The 23,154-nt window shown below is 47.8% G+C and overlaps 1 protein-coding gene and 1 pseudogene across 5 annotated transcripts in view; one reads left to right on the top strand and one right to left on the bottom strand.

The window, feature by feature from the left end:
• CCDC126 (coiled-coil domain containing 126) overlaps positions 1-23,154 on the top strand; it is an 83,039-nt gene that overhangs the window by 34,193 nt on the left and 25,692 nt on the right. For 4 of the 5 annotated variants that reach the window (XM_070059656.1, XM_008261531.4, XM_070059655.1 and 1 more), the window contains exon 1: positions 18,943-19,080. The exons of the other annotated variant lie outside the window; for it this stretch is intronic. The gene's annotated coding sequence lies outside the window, so the exon portion shown is untranslated. Of the gene's footprint in view, positions 1-18,942; positions 19,081-23,154 lie in introns of those variants that run through there. 5 annotated transcript variants of the gene reach the window in all.
• Positions 9,320-9,444, bottom strand: LOC127492705 (U2 spliceosomal RNA; annotated as a pseudogene).

Genomic DNA, 23,154 nt, shown 5'->3' with positions numbered 1-23,154 from the left:
TGGATGCTGGTTCTAGTCCCAGCTGCTCCTCTTCCAATCCAGCTCTCTGCTACGACCTGGGAAAGCACCTGCGTGGAAGACCTGGAAGAGGCTCCTGGCTCCTGACCTCAGACTGACCAAGCCCAGGCTATTGAGGCCATTTGGGGAGTGAACCAGTGGATGGAAGATCTCTCTCTCTCTTTGTCTCTGCTCCCCCCACCTTGTGTAACTCTGGTTTTCAAATAAATAAATAAATTTTTTTAAAAATCCATATTTAGAAGCTAAATATTCTAGCAGTAGTGTAATACAGCAGTAAATTGCCTCTAACTGTTGATGTATGTACGCTCTGATACATAAATGCCATTTTGTTGTCACAGAACTACAATGAAACATGTAAACAAGTTAAGTTGAAAAGGAAATCTCTATTTAGGAGCAAGCATTTGTCACAGTGGTTAAGTTGCTGTGTGAGACGTCTACATCCCATCCAGAGTGCCTGGTTTGAGTTTTGGCTTCTCTACTTCCAATCCAGCTTCCTGCTAATGTGCAGCTAGGAGGCAGCAGGTGATAGCTCAAGTCCTTGCACCCTGTGAGAGATCTAGATTGAGTTCCAGACTTCTGGCTTTGGCTGTTGCAGGCATTTGGAGAGTGAATGAGCAGATCAAACTGGGACTTCCCAGGTCCCAGTCCCAGTCCCTCATGAACTTCTATTCTCTGGACTCGTTCTGTCTCTGTCTCTCTGCCTTTCAAATACAATGAAAAAAAAAAATGTATATATATATATATAAATACTTAGCCAGCCAGGTACTGAATCATGGATGGGTTTCTGAGAACTTCTGCTTTAAGGAAATCCAACTTTCCCCAAAATATTATATAAAGTTGACTTCTTCAACAAATGTTCACTGAGAGCACCTTAAATGCAGGCCTGGGCCTGGTGTAGGTGCTGGGAGACTGCAGGGAAGAAAATTAAAGTTGCTGATCTCAAACAGTGGGTATCCTGTGTTTCAGGCCATGCACAGGAAGAAGGAGGGAAACACCCTCTTAAAACATCCATCCTGTTTCACAAAAAGTATCCAGAAGACAGATTGAACTGTATTGAAAGAGGAAAAGTACTAGACAATATGTTAAAAGACCTAGTTCCTAACGTTGCCTCTGCCATCTGAATGCTGCCTTCTTGGGCAAGTCATATCACGACTCCGAGCATTCATTTCTTTGACAAAAAAAAAAAAAAAAAGAGATGACAATATTTTATGTATGTTTCTCAGGGTATTATAGCAATTAGGTGAGTTAATGTAAAAAATACTGTGAAAATTATACATATGTCAGCCTCTATGTTGTTTCTATTGATTGTATAGACTGTTTTGATTATTAGTTCCTATGTTAATCAGCTGTTGCTATAACAAAATTTGAGGACCCAAAGCAACTAACTACTTAAAGAAGAGATTTAGCTTATAGTTTTGGAGGCTGAAAATTCAAACAGCACGGCGTAGGCTCTGGTGAGGGCCATCCTTAGCTCTACACATCATGGTGGGAGACGGAGTGTGCATGTCTGTGTGTGTCTGGTTTCTGTGCTTCTTCTTATGAAGTCACTGGAATTGAGTCATGGGGGCTCTACTGGAAGAATTTTATTCAAAACTGTTCACTTTCCAAAGACCCCACCTGTAAGTTGGATTAAATTTTCCACTCCCTTAATCCCACTAACATAGGACTCTGGGAGTGAAACTCCTGAATGGGTTTGGGGAGATGGGAACGAACCATGTCTATCAGTTCCCAAGAGTCTGATCAACTAAAGAGCAAGTTTCCAAAGTGAACATCTCTCTCTCTTTCTCTCCATCCCCTGATCTCTGTCTCTGTCTCTCTCTTACGCACTCCTTCTCTTTCTCCTTCTTCGCCCCTTCCCTCCAGTCTGTTGGGTTTTTTTCCCAACAATCCCTTTCCTTTAAAAAAAAAAAAAAAGGTGAACAATGCCCTTTTGTGACTGAACTTTACCTACCTGACACCTGACTTGCTTAAGCACATTTCAAACATGGAGTAACCTTGCATTTCTGTGATACTGTACTTATCGTGGATGTATTATTCAGTACTATCTTGACCTGTTCATTAACTGCTTTCCTTGTTAGACTTGTTTTCTTAACCTCCTTGTGAAATATCAGGCATGGGCCTGTGCTGTGCCTGCCATGAGTTATCCAAGCCACCAGGCACAAACCTGGGCAGACAGTGCTCTCTAAGTCCTGGTTAACAGAGTGAGTGGATGCATGAGGTTGTTCATGCATCCTGTCTTATCAACAACTACTCGAGGAGCTAGTGGAGTTCACACCTGCCAGTTTTTCCTTCTTACCCTCCCTTTATATTCTGTGGAATCTGAGGGAGGTGTCTGACAGGATGTGGGTGGCAATAGATAGATCTAACCAGGACCAGAGGTTCAAGATCAAAGCTCTGCTCTGTTCTGTTAACAGAATTGGTCTGAGTGGTGTATAATGGGGAGAGTATCGGGATGTGTGAGTTTTATAGAATATTTTTTAAGATTTATTTATTTGAAAGGCAGAGTTACACATCTAGAGAAGGAGAGGCAGAGAGAGAGGTGGATCCTCCATCCTCTGGTCCACTCCCCAATCAGCCTCAAAGTCCAGAGCTACGCCAATCTGAAGCCAGGAGCCAGGAGCTTCCTCTGGGTCTCCCACATGGGTGTAGGGGCCAAAGGACCTGGGCCATGCTCCACTGCCTTCCTAGGCCTCAGCAGAGAGCTGGATCAGAAGTGGAGCAGCCAGGACCCAAACCGGCACCCATGTGGGATGCCGACACTGCAGGCGGCGGCCTCACCCACTGTGGCATACCACGGCGCCAGCCCTATATGTTTAAGAGACCATATGACTGAAGAAGCTCTTGGGATTGTAATAAATATATTAAAGTTAGGTAAGGCTTAAGCCTTAATATTAACACAACTCTGTACTATACAACATCTTGCAGGTAAAGTCCCTGCTTCTGGTGCTGGTTGGAATTCCAGCTGCTCCACTGCTGATCCAGCTCCCTGCTGATGGGACTGGGAAGGCAGTGGAGGAACCCAGGTGCTTGGGCCCCTGCACTCACATGGGAGACTGGGGGAGGTTCTTGGCCCCTGGTTTCAGCCTGGCCCAGCTCCGGCTGTTGTGGCCAATTGGGGAGTGAACCATCAGATGGAAGACTCTCTCTCTCTCTGCCTCTCCTCTCTCTGTGTATCTCTGACTTTCAAATAAATAAATCTTCTTTTAAAAAAAAGAATTGAATCAATTTAATCTAATTTAGAATATTTGGAAGATTTTACTTAACAAAAAAAGATTGGGGCTGGCACTGTGCCGTAGTGGGCAAAGCTGTCACATGTGACACTGGCATCCCATGAGTGCTGCTTTTAGTCCTGTCTGCTCACTTCCAGTCCAACTCTAGGCTAATGCACCTGGGAAAGCAGTATAAGATAGCCCAAGTACTTGGACCCCTGCCACCACCTAGGAGAACTAGAAGATGCTCCTGGCTCCTGGCTTTGGTCTGGCCCAACCCCAGCCTTTGCAGCCATTTGGGAAGTGAACCAGCGGATGGAAGATCTCTCTTTGTCTCTGTAACTCTGCCTTTCAAATAAATCTTTTTCTTTTTTTCTAAATATTTTATTTACTTATTTGGAAGGCAGAGTTACAGAGAGAAAGTGAGAGAGATCTTTCATCTGCTGTTTCACTCCCCAAATGGCTGCAATGGCTGGGCTGGGCCAGCCAAAGCCAAGTGCCTGGAACTTCATCCAAGTCTCCCACGTGGTGGCAGGGGCCCAAGCACTTGGGCCATCTTCCACTGCCTTCCCAGGCGCATTAGCAAGAAACTGCATTGGAAGCAGAGCCACCGAGACTTGAACTGGTGCTCTTATGAGATGCCAGCATTGCAGCCTGTGCAACGATGCTGTCCTCATAGAGGCTTTAATATCTAAACTGAGCCCCTTGTGCAAGGAAAAGAAGGACAATAAAGAGTTTTGAATGAGATGGCATTTATCACTTCATTTACTTACATGGGGGTGGTTTTGCATTTTACGAAGATAAACACGATGTAGGTAATTTTTCTAGTCAGACAAGTTACCAGGGAAAGTCACTATATTGTGCCTTCTGTTTGATAAAAATCCATCTCTCAGTGTGTGAGCATGACCCTGAGTCTCCTAGGAAGTTTAATGGCCATTACGTTCTTGATGACTTAAATGTTCATTGTTGCCTTTTTAAACTTATGTCTGGGAGATTTAATGAGTAGGACTTGGCTTTTGATAAGGAAAACCCATGTTTAAATTGGAGAAATATAAGAAGAGTTCCCAGCACAGGGGACAGAGAGTTAAAATACCTAATACCTGTTTTGATCCAAACTCTCTATTACACCTTCATAGTTCAGGAACTGCTTTTGTGGTTTCAGACCCTTCCTACACTCTGAAATCCCCCAAAAAGGGGTAGGTCAGGCCTCCTCTTCCCCAAGCAGGTCAGACTGCTCCCCACCAAACCCTTTGAACTGTGATGTGGAAAAATGGGACTGTCTGTGCAGGGTCAGACACCCTCCCACCCCCATGGACAGCACTTCCAGACCCGGGCCTTCCCAGCAGTGGTGGCCTGTACAGAGGCTCAGCACACTCCTCACTTGTCTGTCTCTTCTACTGTTATGCCACCACTTCAGGCTCTCAGGAAAGAGCCACCATCTCCCCCGAGCTTAATCCTGAGTTCTTTTCAAAGTCTCAGCACTACTTCCGGCCTGGGCATCCTGTTTAGCCTCAGAAACAAGAATGGAAGCAGGCCCTCCAACCCCATCTCCTCCTCCCTGTTCAGTTTCTAATGCTTTTCCTCAGAGATCACATGATTGACCTCAGCAATGTCTTTTTCTTTCTTTGATTTTAAAAATATACTTAATTTCTTTGAAAGGCAGATAGAGGGGCTGGCGCTGTGGCGCAGCGGGTTAACGCCCTGGCCTGAAGCACTGGCATCCCATATAGGTGCTGGTTCAAGACCCAGCAGCTCCACTTCCTATCCAGCTTTCTGCTATGGCCTGGGAAAGCAGTAGAAGATGGCCCAAGTCCTTGGCCCCTGCACCCACGTGGGAGACCCGGAGGAAGCTCCTGGCTCCTGGCTCCTGGCTCCTGGCTCCTGGCTCCAGGCTCCTGGCTCCGGATTGGTGCAGCTCCAGCCATTGTGGCTAACTGGGGAGTGAACCAGCAGATGAAAGACCTCTCTCTCTCTCTCTCTCTCTCTCTCACACACACACACTCTCTCTGCTTCTCTTTCTCTCTTCTCTCTCTCTCTCTCTCTCTCTCACACACACACTCTCTCTGCTTCTCTTTCTCTCTGTGTGTAACTCTGACTTTCAAATAAATAAATAAATATAAAAAAAAGAAAAGAAATGAAAGGTAAATAGAGAGACAGACTGCCCATCTGCTGGTCACTCCCCGAATGCCTGTTGGAACTTAATCAAGATCTTCTATGTTGGGGGCAGGGACCCAAGTGCTTGAGGCATCACCTGTTGCCTCTCAGCATGCGCACTAGCAGGAAGCTGCAACTGGGACTAGACCAGGACTCAAACCCAAGCTCACTGTTGTGGGATGCAGGCATCCCAAATGGTCTCATAACCACTAAGCCAAAAGCTCACCCCTGGCTATTTTTCTTGTTCGCTTGATTTTCTAGCCTTCCGGCTACCTCTCCTCCTCTTTTAAAAATTCATTTATCAATTTAATTGACAGGCAGAGAGAGAGAGAGAGAGAGATCTTCTGTCCACTGGTTCACATCCCAAGTGCCCACAACAACCAGGGTTTGGCTCTGCTGAAACCAGTAGCCAAGAACTCCATCTGGTCTCCCACATGGACGGCAATGACCCAAGTACTTGGCCCATCAGCCTCCCAGGCACATTAGTAGGAAATTAGATTGCAAGTGGAACAGCCAGGATTCAAGCCAGCTACTCCTATGTGGGATAGGGACATCCTAAGAGGTAACTTAACTAGCTGCACTGCAGTGCCCACCCCATTCTCCCTTTCTGTGTTGCTGAGGAAGATGACCCTGACCTCTGTGGAGCCTGGTGCTGTGTGGCTGTGGTTTTTCCCTTTGGTCTGGAAAGGCACGGCTTCCACTCTGGTTAAACACACTTGAGCAGCTGATTACATCTTTGATTCTAGCTCTCCCTTGACAGGTGAGTGGGAGGCGTATGGCAATACATCCCACTCCCAAGTAAATGGTTTCCAAGTTGAAAGTGCTGTAAAAAGTAATCCCAATTATTATTATGATTGTAATCTCTTGAGAACCTTCAAATTAACTTGCTCTTTGTCTACCAAGATGTGGGCTAGCACGGAGGTGATAGGAAAGCTTGAAACTAGCTTTAGAGGGGCCGGCGACATGGCTCACTTGGTTAATCCTCCGCCTGCAGTGCCGGCATCCCATATGGGTGCCGGTTCTAGTCCCGGTTGCTCCTTTTCCAGTCCAGCTATCTGCTGTGGCCTGGGAGGGCAGTGGAGGATGGCCCAAGGACCCTGCACCCGCATAGAAGACCAGGATCCTGGCTTCGGATCGGTGCAACGCTGGCTGTGGCAGCCATTTGGGGAGTGAACCAATGGAAGGAAGACCTTTCTCTAAGAAAGTAGCTTTAGATAAACCAGAGAAACCTCTGTCAGAGTCAAACAGTGATTATTAAGTATGAAGGGCCTTCAAAAAGTTCTTTTTGTGCATTATGGAAACCTGTGCACGAATTTAAAATATCGTTGCACCAAAATAAAATTAACTTTAAAAATATATTTTTTATGGCTGGCACCATGGCTCAATAGGCTAATCCTCCATCTAGCGGCGCCGGCACACCGGGTTCTAGTCCCGGTCAGGGCGCCGGATTCTGTCCCGGTTGCCCCTCTTCCAGGCCAGCTCTCTGCTGTGGCCCGGGAAGGCAGTGGAGGATGGCCCAAGTGCTTGGGCCCTGCACCCCATGGGAGACCAGGAGAAGCACCTGGCTCCTGCCTTCGGATCAGCGCGGTGCACTGGCCACAGCGCACCAGCCGTGGCAGCCATTGGAGGGTGAACCAACGGCAAAGGAAGACCTTTCTCTCTCTGTCTCTTTCTCTCACTATCCACTCTGCCTGTAAATATATATATATATTTTTTAATTTATGTATTTATTTGAGAGGCAAAATTACAGTCAGAGGGAGAGACAGAGAGAGAGGTCTTCCATCTACTGGTTCACTCCCCAAATGACTGCAGTGGCTGGAGTAGGGTCCATCCAAAGCCAGGAGCCAGGAACGTCTTCTGGGTCTCCCATGTGAATGCAGGGGCCAAGCACTTGGGCCATCCTCCACTGCTTTCCCAGGCCATTAGCGGAGAGCTGGATTGGAAGTGGAAATTGTGGGGAGCAACCCGGACTAGACTAAGTTACTGGAATTAAGACTTATTCTATGCATCTGCTCTCCCACAATATGGCGCTGAGAAGGGAGAAACAGCTTCTACACAGCTGCCTCCAGTTCAACCAATAAACTGTAGGACCTGCTCCTGATTGGAGGAGAGCAGCGTACTCGGCGTGTGGGTAGCAGAGTTGGGATTGGTGGAAGAGGACTATAAAGGAGGAGAGAGACAACATGCACCAGGAACATCTATCTGAAGGAACACCTGTGCAGCCCCCGAGAGAGCCGGCCGGCGGTGTGCCGCTCCCCTGCGGAAGTGGGGAATGTGGCAGGGGGAACCGCCCTTCCACGGAGGTGGAAGGGACGGTAGCCAACCCAGGAAGGGCCGAGCAGACAAAAGAACAGCGCAGGGTCCTGTGTCGTTCCTCCACGAAGACGGGGAGCGACAGAAATGTTAGTGGAGATCATAGTAGGGTTCTTGTCTTCTCATAAGAAAGAATTCAGGCGTGAGACAGAGAGCAAGGTAGCAAGGTTTATTGGGGTACAGCATCCATCAGAGAGGATGGGGGCCGGAGCCGCAGCTCACTAGGCTAATCCTCCGCCTTGCGGCGCCGGCACACCCGGTTCTAGTCCCGGTCAGGGCGCCGGATTCTGTCCCAGTTGCCCCTCTTCCAGGCCAGCTCTCTGCTGTGGCCAGGGAGTGCAGTGGAGGATGGCCCAAGTGCTTGGGCCCTGCACCCATGGGAGACCAGGATAAGTATCTGGCTCCTGCCTTCAGATCAGCGCGGTGCGGAGGCCATTGGAGGGTGAACCAATGGCAAAGGAAGACCTTTCTCTTTGTCTCTCTCTCTCACTGTCCACTCTGCCTGTCAAAAAAAAAAGAAGAAAGAAAGAAAAGAAAAGAAAAGAAAGGATGGGACAGAATCTGAGAGAGAGTGCCCAGTTACTCAAACTGGGAAAGCAAGGTTACGTGGTTAAAAGGAGAGAGTACACCTGGAGAGTACACCTGAGGCAGGCAGCTCAGCAGAGAGCTGAGAGCTGAGCGTGCGGTCTTTGTTCAGACTGGGGGTTTTTAAAGAAATTGGGTCCAGTTTTTCCCCTGCCTCTTTCCCATCCTGGACAAAAAAAAATTCCTCCCAGGTTTACTATTCAGTGCTATTAGGCTGGAGAGCCCACGTGGGCGGGCAGAGGCACTTCCCCTAGGGTGCCTGCCTTGGAGGAAGGCTGTGAGGGTTTTATTGCTCCATGTTATCAGGCCAGGCAGGGGTGAGGAGAGAGGATTGGGGGGGGGGCTTTCCTTGGGGGAAAGTTACCAGGGTTTGGGCGGGACTTTGCAGTGTAAATACTGGGCTGCTTCCAAGGTGAGCTTCTGCAGATGCTGTTGCATTCCTCTCAGGCCCCCCTCACACACACACACACATAGGCTAACTTCTAACTTCCCACCTAACAGAGCAGCAGGGACATGAACCAGCACCCATATGGGATGCCAGCACCGCAAGCAGAGGCTTAGCCTTCTTTGCCACAGCGCCAGCCCCTAAAAGCATATTTTTTTATAAAAAGAAAAAAAGAAAGAAATATTTTTATTTATTTGAAAGGCAGAGAGACAGAGATAGACAGAGAGATTCTCTATCTATTGGTTCACTCCCTAGGTACCTGCAACAGATGGCACTGAGCTGGGTGAGGCTGAAGCCAGGAGACTGGAACTCAGCTTGGGTCTTCCACATGGTTGGCAGGGACTCACGTACTTGAGTCATCACCAGCTGCCTCCCAGGATGCATTAACAGGAAGCTAGATCAGAAGTGGAGCTGGGACTTGAACCCAGGCATTCTGAGATGGATTTCCCAGGTGGCATCCTAGCTGCTATGCCAAATGGCTGCTCCTAAACTTAACTTTTAATTCCATTTTCTATGAACATTTTGGTATATGCAGTGCCCTGGCACTAGTGTGCTGGACAAGTAAGACAATTCATTCTATGATCATATATTTGTCGAGGGCTCCTGTCAGTGTTTGCAATAGATGTAATACAAGCTAATACAGGACAGAGGACATATCATATATTAAACCAATAAGAATAGATACTAAACTTGATCTTAGCCAAAAATCCAAAAAGCAATTACAGTCTAACACAAGAAGTAGGTTTAACATTCATGAATATTAGGTAGGGAGGTGCCTTTCTCCAAAGGGAGAAAGGAACCTCCACTGTGATACGGCCTTGACTAAACAAGTTCAAAGTTGGTGAACTCAAGGGGCTTCCATAGCCCAGACAGCTCATGGCAAGAGCCTCGGGTGATTGCTGACGTCATGAATAAGAGTGCCAATTGTTAAATCAACAACGGGAGTCACTGGGTACAGGCTCCCCACATAGGATCTCTGTCCTTAATGTGTTTTACTATGAAACTTAAAAACAACACTACTAGTCGAACAATACCCTATACCTTGTGCGGTTGTGTGAGTACAGTCTGTTGAAATCCTTGCTTAGTGTATACTAAGTTGATTTTCTTTATATGAAGGTGATTGAAAATGAAATTTGATGAAGAGCGGCATGGGAGAGGGAGTGGGAGAGGGGAGGGCCTCGGGAGGGAGGGAGGTGTGGGGGGGAAGCCACAACAATACAAAAGTTGCACTTTGTAAATTCACATTTATTAAAAAGAAAAAAAAGAAGTCTACCGCACAACCTCACCCACATATAGCACACTTTTTGACAGTTTCAACCCCAGGAACTTTCTCTCATAATTTTATTTTTATTTATTTATTTGAAAAGCAGAATGCCAGAGAAAGGGACACACACACAAACACCCACAGAGGAGAAAGAAAGAGAGAAAGAGAGAGGGAGAGAGTGTCTTCCATCCGCATTGTTCCCCAAATGCCTGCAACAGTCAGGGCTGAGCCAGGCCAAAGCCAGGAGCCAGGAACTCTGTCCTGGTCTCCCACATGGGCTGCAGGGACCCAAGCACTAGGATCATCTTCCATTGCTCCCCAGGTGCATTAGTGAGAAGCTGGATTGGAAGCTGAGCTCCCCCCATCCCCCATTCTTGTTCATTTAAACCATGACTGCTTCCCAAACACTGAGAAATACTAACATTTCAAGTGCCACAGTTCAGGCAGTCTTTGGTAAATCAATTTTATATTCCAACATGGACACCAGAGATAAATATCCTCTTTTGCTTTATGGAGGAGATGAGCCAGGACATTTATTTAAAAAGCAACAAATATCAGTGTCTTGTTTGTTACACTCAGCATCTATAGCTTAGAAGCCTTTGTATTCGCCAGGGGTGTGTGTGTGTGTGTGACAAATGATATTCTGAATGGGGCATGGACTCAGGAAGTGAATGCTGTCCTTGCTGGTTCCTGTGGCTGAATCACTCGTGAATCAGGTATATCGCACCAGATACCAGAGTGGGCTTTCCTGCTTACCTGAGCACTGAACGCTGAGGTTGAATGGGAACTTGTTGACTTCTAGCGTTTCCATTCTTCAATGTCATCTCCGTAGTCTCTTGTGTCCAAGTGGTTCCTAACAGGAAGTAAGAGGAAAAAGCAAGATATGGTAATTGTCTATAAAATATTTAAACAAACTCACTTAGGTACCAAGTCAAATATACAAAAGCAGTTTTAGCAAAAGATGAACTTAATGGTTAGGTTATAAATAGGAGCAAGGGACAGGGCTAACAAAGATAGCCTTGGGGAGATTTGCAGAAAATCTGTAATTTTCATGTTTATATTAGCACAGAGTGAAATAGATTAGAGGCAATTCTTGTTTCTCTTCCTCTGTCCTCCCATTAAGGCTATTGGTGTGGTTACATGAAGGGAGAAGTGATGTGTGTCAGGAATTTCTATGTATTGGAAAAAACCTGAACTTTTTGTGGGAATGAGAATTTGATCATCAGTCTTATTAAAAGGAAAAACAATGAAGGATGACAGCACCAGGATGCTGAAGTAGCCTCTTTGTGGACAATGTCTGGTTGTGTTGGGAGGTTTACTTTTCCTACCTATAATTTCTTACTTTTCTATACTTTGGTTACAATCACCAAAGAACTGTGAGTGTTGAAAAAGCAATCCAAAGTAGTTTCCTACTCTTCTCAGTCTCCTTTTACTTATTGATTTATTGTAAATTGACAATTATATTTGTATATATTTTGGGGGCACAAAGTGATGCTATAATTTGTGAATAATATGTAGAATAATTAAATAAACCTAACCAACATAAAATAAAACATTCCTGAATATTAGGTAACAAAACAGGCTCTTACAGACCAATACAGAAGCACTGCCCCACCTTAATACCTGGCAAGACTTCTCAAATTAAGTAGAAGTTGCTTAGTTTGCCATTTACAACCCTGCAAGTTCTTGGTCTCGCCTACCTATTTTACTTTCTCTTGTGTCTGTAGCAGGATTGTGTAGCCATGCTCTGCATAAGGACATTTTGGTCCATGACAGACTGCATATGAGACAGTGGTCCCCTAAGATTGTAATAGAATGAAAACTGCCTGTAGCCTAGTGATGTAGCTGTCATTGGAGCATGCTTCCCATGGGTTTGTGGTGATGCTGGTGTAAACTAACCTGCTGTGCTACCAGTCAAATAAAGAATATCCCGGCTCAATTGGTTAATCCTCCACCTGCGGCACTGGCACACCGGGTTCTAGCCCCGGTTGGGGCGCCAGATTCTGTCCCGGTTGCCCCTCTTCCAGGCCAGCTCTCTGCTGTGGCCCGGGAGTGCAGTGGAGGATGGCCCAAGTGCTTGGGCCCTGCACCCCATGGGAGACCAGGAGAAGCACCTGGCTCCTGCCTGAGGATCAGCGCATTGCACCGGCCGCAGCACGCCAGCCGTGGCGGCCATTGGAGGGTGAACCAAGGGCAAAAAGAAGACTTTTCTCTCTGTCTCTCTCTCTCACTGTCCACTCTGCCTGGCAAAAAAAAAAAAAAAAAAAAAAAATCCCACACATAATACTTGAGAATGATAATAAATGACCATATTACCAGTTTATGTATTCACTACCCTATACTTTTGTATCGCTACTTACACTGTATTTTTTATAATTGTACATCACATACAATTTTTAAAAAAATATTTATTTTATGGGCCGGCGCCGCGGCTCACTAGGCTAATCCTCCGCCTAGCGGCGCCGGCACACCGGGTTCTAGTCCCGGTCGGGGCGCCGGATTCTGTCCCGGTTGCCCCTCTTCCAGGCCAGCCCTCTGCTGTGGCCCGGGAGTGCAGTGGAGGATGGCCCAGGTGCTTGGGCCCTGCACCCCATGGGAGACCAGGAAAAGCACCTGGCTCCTGGCTCCTGCCATCGGATCAGCGCGGTGCGCCGGCCGCAGCGCGCCGGCCGCGGCGGCCATTGGAGGGTGAACCAACGGCAAAGGAAGACCTTTCTCTCTGTCTCTCTCTCTCACTGTCCACTCTGCCTGTCAAAAAAAAAAAAATATATTTATTTTATGTATTTGAAAGACAGAGTTACAGAGAGAAAGGTCTTCCATCCGCTGGTTCACTCTCCAAATGGCCACAATAGCCAGAGCTGAGCTGATCCGTGGCCCAGAGCCAGGAACTTCCTCAGGGTCTCCCACGTGCGTATAGAGACCCAAGGACTTGGACCATTTTCCACTGCTTTCCCAGGCCAAAGCAGAAAGCTGATTGGAAGTGGAGCAGCCAGGACTCGAACCGGCACCCATATGGGATGCTAGTGCTGCAGACCAGAGATTTAACCCACTGTACCACTGTGCCACAGCGCCGGCCCCCTAAACTGTATTCTTTGTACCTATAAAAAGGGCTGACTGTAAAGCAGTGTGCATGTTCTACCAGCAGCAACCTCGTGTGTCTTGTGTTTATTGTGTCTTTGATGGCTTCCCAGAGGTCACTGAGTGACCCCTACCACACAGGTTTGTGTAAGTGCACCCCTGTGGCATTTACACAGTGACATTGCCTTGCTGTGTGGTTCTCAGAAGAGACCCCTGCTGTTAAGCACTGCATGAAATTCTATCCCTTACCCTCCAAGTCATGTGCTCCTATGTTAGCTTTACAAACAACGAAATATCTAATTTTATTTTTGCTTGTGATCATTCATACTTAAAAACATAAAAATAAAAAACCAACCCCAGGTTCCAGATGACTTAATTTTAATAATGTATTTAATTGAATATATAAAAATATTATCAGTTAAACACACAATCAATATCTAAAAACCTTTAGAGATAGTTAACATTCTTGGTAATAAATGTTCGACATTTGGTTTGTATGTGACAGAGATGGCAACTCTTGATTCAGATTAGCACTACAAGTTCTCAAAAGCCAAATGTTGGGGCTGGCACTGTGACATAGCGGGTAAAGCCACCACCTGCAGCACCAGCATCCCATATGGATGCCGGTTCGAGTCTCGGCTGCTCCACTTCCAATCCAGCTCCCTGTTTATACACCTGGGAAAGCAGTAGAAGATGACCCGAGTCCCTGGGCCCCTGCCCCCATGTGGGAGACCCAGAAGAAGCTCCTGGCTCCTGGCTTTGGATTGGGTTAGCTCTGGCCATTGCGGCTACTTGGGGAGTGAACCAATGATGAAAGATCTCCCCTCACCCCCACGCTGTAACTCTGCCTTTCAAATAAATAAATCTTAAAAAAAAAGCCACATATCTTGTGATGACTGTATAAGAGGTAATCTTCCCCAGATCGGCCCATGTTTTATGCACATGGCCTCTCTTGTTTTTTCCCTTTGTGCCTGCTTACCATGCAGAGCTCTCCCACTGGATGCTTCTCCCATAAGGCAGACGCCATGTGGCTGTTTGTATACAGTTCTCCTCATACGCTCTGCCGTACCATATCATGACTTACTTGCTTCTGTGTCGGTAACACTTTAATGTGGTCATAATAAGAATAGCTAATATACCCTCAGGGCTTGCCATATGATAAGCAAGCACTGAAAAAAAAAAAAGCCTTTACACATCCACTCCTATTCTCATTTTATTAAATTTTTTTGAGATTTACATACATTTATTAGAGTCAAAGACCTCCAGCCAGAGCAGCATAGAGGGGGGCTTCCAAGAGAGGAAAAAAACCCTCTCGTTTTATTTTTTAAAGATTTATTTATTTATTTATTTATCCCATAGAATGACATATGGAGCAAGAGAGAGGGAGAGAGAGATTGGTCTTCCATCAGCTGGTTCACTCCTCAGTGGCCAAAATGGCAGGGGCTGGTCCAGACTGAAACCAGGTGCCTGGAACTCCATCTTGGTCTCTCACGTGGGTGCAGGGGCCCAAACACTTGGGATATTTTCTGCTGCTTTCCCAGGCACATTAGCAAGAAGATGAATCAGAAGCAGAACAGCCAGGACTCAAACAGGCACTCAAATAAGAGATGTTTCTGTTAGAAGCAGAAGCTTAACCTACTGTGCAACAACACCAGCCCCTCCTATTCTCATTTTCTTTATTTTTTGAAAAGATTTATTTATTCATTTGAAAGGCAGAATTATAGAATGGGAATGACAGAAAGAGATCTTCCATCCACTGGTTCACTCCCCAAATGGCCTCAACAGCCAGGGCTGGGCCAGGCAGAAGCCAGGAGCCAGGAGCTTCATTTGGTCTCCCACATGGGTACAGGGACTCAAGCACTTGGGCCATCTTCTACTTTCCCAGGCACGTTAACATGGAGCCGGATCAGAAGTGGAACAGCCTTGACTGGGACAGGCACCCATACAGGATCCCAGCATTGCAGGTAGCGACTGTAGTGGCCAAGCAACAAAGCTGGGCCCTCCTATTCTCATTTTAATTTTTACAATATCCTTATGAGGTATTCTCATCACTGAACTGAGGGTTAGAGACATCATGGAGCTCACCCAAGGTTGTGGAGTCTAGAATCTCAAGAAGACAAGCAGCCCTTAGATCATGCTCTTTCATTTTTAAATTGGGAAACATAGCACATAACAATACATATCCTAACGAATACTAGGTATTATAGTAGCTAATGAATTATTATAAAGCCCACGACTGTGGGGCCAGCACCGTGGCTCACTTGGTTAATCCTCCGCCTGCAGCTCCAGTATCCCATATGGGCGCTGGGTGCTAGTCCCAGCTGCCCCTCTCCCAGTCCAGCTCTCTGCTGTGGCCCAGAAAGGCAGTGGAGGATGGCCCAGGTGCTTGGGCCCTGCACCCGCATAGGAGACCAGGAGAAGCACCTGGCTCCTGGCTTCGGATCAGCATAGCGCCGGCCGTGGAGGCCATTTGGCGAGTGAACCAATGGAAGGAAGACCTTTCTCTCTCTCTCTCTCTCTCTCTCTCTCTCTCTCTCTCTCACTGTTTATAACTCTACCAGTCAAATAAATTTTTTTAAAGCCCACGACTGTGTAAATACCACCCAAACCAAGACATAGATTTGTAGAATTCCCACCATCTCTTCCCAATCTAAATTCTAGTCACATAGGGCTCTCTCATTACTTTTCTTCATAGTTTTTTGAAAAGATTTTTTAAGTAAGTACTTATTCTTTTTTCCTGTATTTTGAACCTTATAAAGATGTAATGACAGGGCCAGCACTGTGGCACAGCAGGTAAAGCTGCCACCTGCAGTGCCAGCATAGTCCTGGCTGCTCTCTTCTGTTCCAGCTCCCTGCTGTGGTCTGGGAAAAAAGTGAAAGATGACCCAAGTCCTTGGGCCTCTGCACCCACATGGGAGACCCAGAAGAAACTCCTGGCTCCTGGCTTCGGATCATCTCGGCTCCGGCCATTGTGGCCATCTGAGGAGTGAACCAACCGATAGAAGACCTCTCTCTCTCTCTCTCTCTCTCTCTCTCTGCCTCTCCCTCTCTGTAACTCTGCCTTTCAAATAAATAATCTTTTTTTTAAAAAAAAAAGATGTAATAACATACTATATGTGCTTTTGTGATACTTTTCCTTAACATTGTTTTTAGGATTCATTTATATTGTAGTGTAAAAATGGTTGCTTATCCTTTTTTCCATATTTCTATGTTAATTTATTCTCCCTATAGTAGAGTATGAGAATTCCCATTGCTCCACTTCTGGCCAACATTTGTAATTACCAGCCTTTTTTACTTTAGCTATTCTGGTGAGTGGTAGGACTCTCTCATTGTGGTTTGAATTTCCCTGTTTTTACATGAGGCTTACATGAAGTTAACGCTCATGTATTTACTGGTTATTTTGGTTTCTTCCTGGGTGAAGGAAGATGTTTTCCTTATGATTGCATCTCTTTTTTTTTTTAAGATTTATTTTTATTAATTTGAAAGATAGAGTTACAGAGAGAGGTAGAGACAGAGAGAGAGGTCTTCTATCTGCTGGTTCACTCCCGAGATGGCCGCAATGGCTGGAGCTGAGCTGATCTGAAGTCAGGAGCCAGGAGCTTCTTCTGGGTCTCCCACATGGATGACTTGGGCCATCTTCTACTGCACTCCTGGGCCACAGCAGAGAGCTGGATTGGAAGAGAAGCAGCCGGGACTAGAACCGGCGCCCATATGGGATGCCGGTGCTTCATGCCAGGGCTTTAACCCACTGCGCCACAGCACCTGCCCCTGCACCTCTTTATGTACCCTGAATACAAGACCTTTCTTGGTTATATGTGTTGTAATTGAACTTTGAGTTGTAGTTGTTTTTGAACTTTGAGCCTTGCCTTTTAACTCTTTTTTAAAAAGATGTATTTATTTGAGAGGCAGAATTACAGAGAAAGAAAGGGGGAGATAGAGAGACTTATTTTCCATCCACTGGCTCACTCCTCAAATGGTCACAGTGGGTGGGTCAGGCAGAAGCCAGGAGCCCAGAGCCTCCCTGGAGTCTCCCATGTGAGTGCAGGAGCTGAACCTTTGGACCATCTTCTGCTGCTTTCCCAGGCCATAGCAGAGAGCTGGATCCGAGTGGAGCAGCCGCTCTGCAATCATCGCCCATATGGGATGCCAGCAGCACAGGCAAAGGCTTAACCTGCTATGCCACAACAATGGCCCTGTGTTCCGTAGCATTTCCGTAGCATTTTAAATTAGCTGTCTAGTCTATGACAGGCAGACCTGCACACAGACACACACACCCCTAAGGAGATTTGTCTGGGATTGTTCGGGGTCTGTAGATAAATTCAGACACTTGGCATCTTTCAGTTTGGAATCCTAGCAGCTGTGAGCATACTGCCATCTTACTTATTTTTTGTCTTCTTAAATGTCTTTCAGTGTTTTCTTCATATGGAGTTTGCACTTCTTTTATGTATTCCAAGGTACTTGATACCTGTTTGGAGCTATGGTAAATGATACGTGGGGTTTTGTTTGTTTGTTTGTTTGACAGGCAGAGTTAGTGAGAGAGAGAGATAGAAAGGGCTTCCTTTCTGTTAGTTCACCCCCCAAATGGCCGCCACGCCCCGCGCGCTGCGCTGATCTGAAGCCAGGAGCCAGGTGCTTCTCCTGGTCTCCCATGCGGGTGCAGGGCCCAAGCACTTGGGCCAACCTCCACTGCCTTCCCGGGCCACAGCAGAGAGCTGGCCTGGAAGAGGGGCAACTGGGACAGAATCCGGTGCCCCGACCGGGACTAGAACCTGGGGTGCCGGCGCCGCTAGGCAGAGGATTAGCCTAGTGAGCCAGGAGGCTGGCCAAATGATACATTTTTAAACAGCTGTTTCTTTTCTGGCATACAGAAATAAATACTGACTTTTTTTTTTTAGAAAACTTTTATTTAATAAATATAAATTTCAAAAGTACAACTTTTGGATTACAGCAGTTTTTCTCCCCATAACCTCCCTCCCACCCGCAAACCATCCCATCTCCCACTCCCTCTCCAATCCCATTCTTCATCGAGATTCATTTTCAATGATCTTTATATACAGATCAACTTAGTATACACTAAGTAAAAATTTCAACAGTTTGCACCCACACAGATACACAAAGTATAGAGTACTGTTTGAGTATTAGTTTTACCTTTAATTTGCATAGTACAACACATTAAGGACAGAGGACCTACACGGGGAGCAAGTGCACAATGACTCCCATTGTTGATTTAACAATTAACACTCTTATTTATGAGGTCAGTGATCACCTGAGGCTCTTGTCATGAGCTGCCAAGGCTATGTAAGGCTCTTGAGTTCGCCAACTCCGACCTTTAAATACTGATTTTCAAAGACGCTGTATTCGTTTAAGCTTGTTAAACGTATTAATCGATACAATGTAGCTGTAGATTATTTTGGATTTGCCACATACGTAATTATAATACTCAAGATATGTGTGGCTTCCTCCTATTTCATCTGCAGAGCTTTTATTTTTCTTGCCTTACTCCACTGGCTGAGGCTCTTCAGTCGCAAAAACGGGCCTTCTCGTGGGCAGCGCCTTTGATCGCCGCTGGGTCAGGAGGCCTCAACTCCTGGGCTTTCGGAGGCCAGTTCCGCCCGGCGCTCCCCGCCGCCGCCTCGCGGTGCTCCCCGAGTCTCCGAGCCTCGGCGGTTGCCGCGCAACGGCGCGGCGCGGGCCCGGGAGGTGCGGCCGGGGGCACGTGCCACCTGGTCCCCGCCGCCGGACTACAACCCCCACAATGCCGCGCGCCCGAGCGGCCGGCCGCGCGGTGGGGGTGGGGCCGGGCCGGGAGGCGGAGCGGAAGCCGAGTGCGAGGGACGCGAGGAGTACAATCTCCGTGCGCTGGGAGCCACCCTCGTCCTGACTGCCCAGCCCCGGCCTTCCTGCATCCCGGCCTCGCGAGTGCGGGACGCGGCTGACGCATCGGCTCTCGCTGAGCTGCCCCGGTTCGGGAACCCGGCGGCGGCGGCGTCCGTGACGGGAAGCCCACTGGCCAGGTAGTGAGGAGGGGGCACGCGGGAGGTCTGGGCTCCAGGATGGCCCGGCTGCCCCCGACCGCGGCCGGCCCTCATCCCTGCCTCTCCGGCTCTGACAGCCGCGGCCCCGACCGCCGGGGGCCGAGACCCGGGTGCAAGCGGGGCGGGCTCGGCCGCGACTGCGGCAGCCGCGCTCACTTCTGTTGTTGACAGCTCGGCTCCGGCCGCCGAGGCTGGGGGCGCCACGGGGCCCCCTCCTCACGGCCCTTGGAGAACTCCCCGCCGGGGCTGCGGGGCGCTCGGAGCGGCCCGACTTCTCCGCGGGTGGACCGGACGCAGCGACGCTCGCCCGCGAGTTGGGATTCGGCAGCGTGCGCCTGCCCCGCGGCTTCTTCCCCGGGAGGGGGCTGCGCTGCCCGGGACTTGGCGTGGCCTGGGGACTCGGGGGCTTGGTGTGTCCTGTCTGATCGTCAGCACCCCGCTACTTCGCTGCCCTGGAGCGGCCGCAGAGAAGGCTTCAGCCGACGCCGCCGTCGTCCCTGGCGCCGCTGTAAGATGGCTGAGAATGTTCTTAGGAAATTGATGACTCCGCTCTTCTGCGGATCAGCCTTCGGGAATCTGGGCAAGGTCGGGCTCACCTCCCTGGCCCCTGGCCGCGGCCGCGTGTCCATCTGTCGCACCAGCACCTGGGTGTGCTGCAGACCTGCACCTGCGGCGGCCCCATCTCCACCCGTGCCAACTTTTTTTCTGCCTCTCCCTGCATTTTCTCCCTGGATCGTCCTTTTTTCCCTTTGGGGGTTTGTTTTCAAGCTGCGCTCTCCTGACACGTGGGAACCCGCTAAGGAATGGCTTGCGAAATCTCCCGGGAGCCCTGCTCAGCTTGGGTTGTTTGCAGTGTTGTTTGTTTTTTTTTTTTTTTCTCTTTGATTTTGGGCGATGAGCTTTTCTTCGATGAAATCTTTATGGTCCTGAATGGACATGTACTTTTCATTAAAAATGTCTGCTCCGTACTGCTTTGGGTTAGGAAACTGTCCTGGACAAGTGAAATAACATGCCCCGAATCAATGCAGCTTTTAAAGGTGCGGTTGGTTATAGAGGGGAACGCAGTGGGCTTGGTGGATTGATGTAGTCAGTGTCTTTAGTGACAGATGACTTTTTAAGAAATGCATGTGAGGAAGAAAAGGAGAAATCTAAAGAGTGTGTTTTATAGGATAGCAGAGCCAGAGTATGTGGGAAACGTAGTTACACTGTGGGAGAGGAGGTTGCTCTGAAGGCTTGTGATTCGCTGTGATATGTGTGGCCGAGATACTGGCCTTGAGGCCAAGGCTTCTGTGCAGGACAGAAAACTCCCGATCCAGACCCAGAGGCGGGCGACCTTTGTTCCTGTAACCTGAAGTTGCTTTCAGTCCTCAGTCTCCTTATCTCCTTACCAGTGAGCTGGTCTGATTCCAAGGACTTGCCGAGCTCAGACTTTGAGTGATAAGGGCTTTTAGAGATTCTTTGCAATGCGGAGAAGTAATTGGTGTTAACCCTTCTAGTCATCTCTTTGTGCCGCAGGGGTTTTTTCCTGCCCCAGGTCATGCAGGTCTCTCAAACTCCCCGGAGGAGAAACAGGCACAGGAGAGAGGCAGTCACTGGCTTCACCCCAGAGAACCGCACTGCTTTCTTAGTTCTCCCTCTCCCTGCTCTGATCTTTCTTCTGCTCTGAGCCCGCAGGCCTGTTCCGTCTGCCTCTTCCTCACTCCAGTCTGTCAATTCCCTATACCCATCTTTATGGTCGCTCTCTGCGAATCCTCCCTCAGCTGCTCCTGCCGGCTGCCCGCATTTCCCTGATCTCCCTTTGTAGGAGACCCCTGGCTAGGGTGCCCCGGGCTGGCCTAGTTGGCTGTGGAGGGAGAGGTGGGGTCATGTGGCACAAAGTGTGATTGGTTGAGGCTGTGGGCAGATCAGGCTCTCTCATTAAAGTGTCTAAGACTGCATAATATATTTTAGATTACACTTGTTTATTAAATTTGTAAAGTGTTTGAGAGGTAGAAAGACAGAGATCCTATCTGTTGGTTCACTACCCAAATGTCTGTAAGAACCAGGCTGGGCAGGAGCCAGACAGGAGCCAAAACACAGTGCAGGTCTCCTCTGTGGGTTGTAGGTTGGAGCCTAAGTGCCTGGGCCACCCCTGCTGCCTCCCAGGTCTGCACTGGCAGGAAGCTGGAGTCAGGAGCCAGAGCTGGAACCCGAACCCAGGAAGTGTTCCTTCTGTGTAACATTTTCTGTTTCTATTCCTGCCTTCCTTTATCCCTTTTCTTTTAGCTATTTTTGTAACCGTCCAGTGTTCTTGTCTTCTCCCAAATATGCCATCTAGAAATGACCCGGTCTCTTGAGATTCTTATTTCTGTATCTTAGCTGGAATTTCAGTGTGGCTCCTCTCAAAGCAGCACATCTTAAATCATGTACCTGATTACGGAGTAGATGGCTATGTGCTATGTTAATATTTTCCTGGTGGATATTAGCCTCAGGCAATAGTATGCAGAGAAAAGTATTTTAGGAATGAGTCTTCCCCCTGAAACTGCATTCCAGGGTCCAGTGTGTGGAGGACCCATTTCTGAGTCAGTTTTTGGAGAGGAGTGTCTGACCCTCTTGGCTGTGGTGAATGTGCTGTGTCTTTTTGTGGTAACTAGATGTGTCTCTGCCTGAAAGTCCTTTGGAGACTTGCAGGCAGTGGTTCTTGTACCACCTTTGGCTGAATGAGGGCATCTGTGTTCGCCAGCTGCTGCTGCTGCTGCTGCTGCTGCTGTCGATAGCTACTTTGAGCTGTAAGTCATAGCAGCACAGAAAGCAGGGCACTGGATAAATGCAAAAATTGCATCTGAAGCAGAGATTTTAAGATAGGATTAGGGGCGGGTGCTGTGGGGTAGCAGATAGGGCTGCTGCCTGCAGTGCCGGCTTATCATATGGGCGCCAATTCGAGTCCTGGCTGCTCCACTTCCAATCCAGCTGTCTGCTATGGCCTGGGAAAGCAGTAGAAGATGGCTTGGACCCCTGCACCCATGTGGGAGACCTGGAGAAAGCTCCTGGCTCCTGGCTTCAGATCAGCACAGCTATGGCCATTGTGGCCAATTGGGGAGTGAACCAGCAGGTGGAAGACCTCTCTCTCTCTCTCCTGCCTCTCCTCTCTCTGTGTAACTCTGACTTTTGAATAAATAAATAAATCTTTAAAAAAAATAGGATTAGCCATCTATTAATGTTTCCAATGATGCTCTGTAATATTTGCATAAAAATAAAAGGAACTACTTCATGATAGGTGTCATGAGATGCAAGAGATTTATATGAAGTCGCTATAGATTTGTGACTATCTGTGCATGTGTCTGTGTAAAAATAAGTCAGTAAATAAACTGAAAGAAAAGTTTGACAAAATATGTAGTATGTATATTCTAGTTTCTCTTTCATCTTGTTTTTATTTTTTAAATGCTTGTTTGTTTTTATTTATTTGAAAGGCAGAGCAAGAGAGAGAGAGAGAGAAATTGATCTTTCATTCCCTCATTCATCCCCAGAGGTCCACAACAGCCAGGGCTGGGTCAGGCTGCAGCCAGGAACCCGGAACTCTATCCAGGACTCCCATGTGGGTGGCAGAGACCCAAGCACTTGGGCCATCTTCCCCTGCTTCCCAGGCACATTTGCAGGGAGCTGGATCAGAAGCAGAGGAACCAGGCCCAGCACTTACACTTTGATATGGGATACATGCCTTCCAAGTTGTGGCTTAGCCTGCTGTGCCACAATGCCTGTCCCATATCTTGTTTTTCTGAAAAAGTGCTAGTTGCAAAATGTTACATTGATTTTTGCTTCCTGCTTTTGAAAAACTCTGGTGTCCTGGGCAGAAAGTGCAGACGCCTAATTCCCCCATTTGATGTTGGCTTCGGGTCAGTTTCCTTATCTTTGTCATGAAGGTGCTGTAGTTTAAATATTTGCTGGTTCGTTGTCTTTTCTCTGGTGATAATATTGGACTCATAGCCGTCTTTAGGGTGGCTGGGGGAAACCACTGAAACATTGCCTAAATATCTGGTTGTCTGTGTGGTGTGTTGGGCAAGTGCAGTAACCGAG

The sequence above is a fragment of the Oryctolagus cuniculus genome, chromosome 16 (genome assembly GCF_964237555.1).
Source record: "Oryctolagus cuniculus chromosome 16, mOryCun1.1, whole genome shotgun sequence".
NCBI classification, from domain to species: Eukaryota; Metazoa; Chordata; class Mammalia; order Lagomorpha; family Leporidae; genus Oryctolagus; species Oryctolagus cuniculus.
This window is presented reverse-complemented; position numbering and strand designations above follow the sequence as displayed.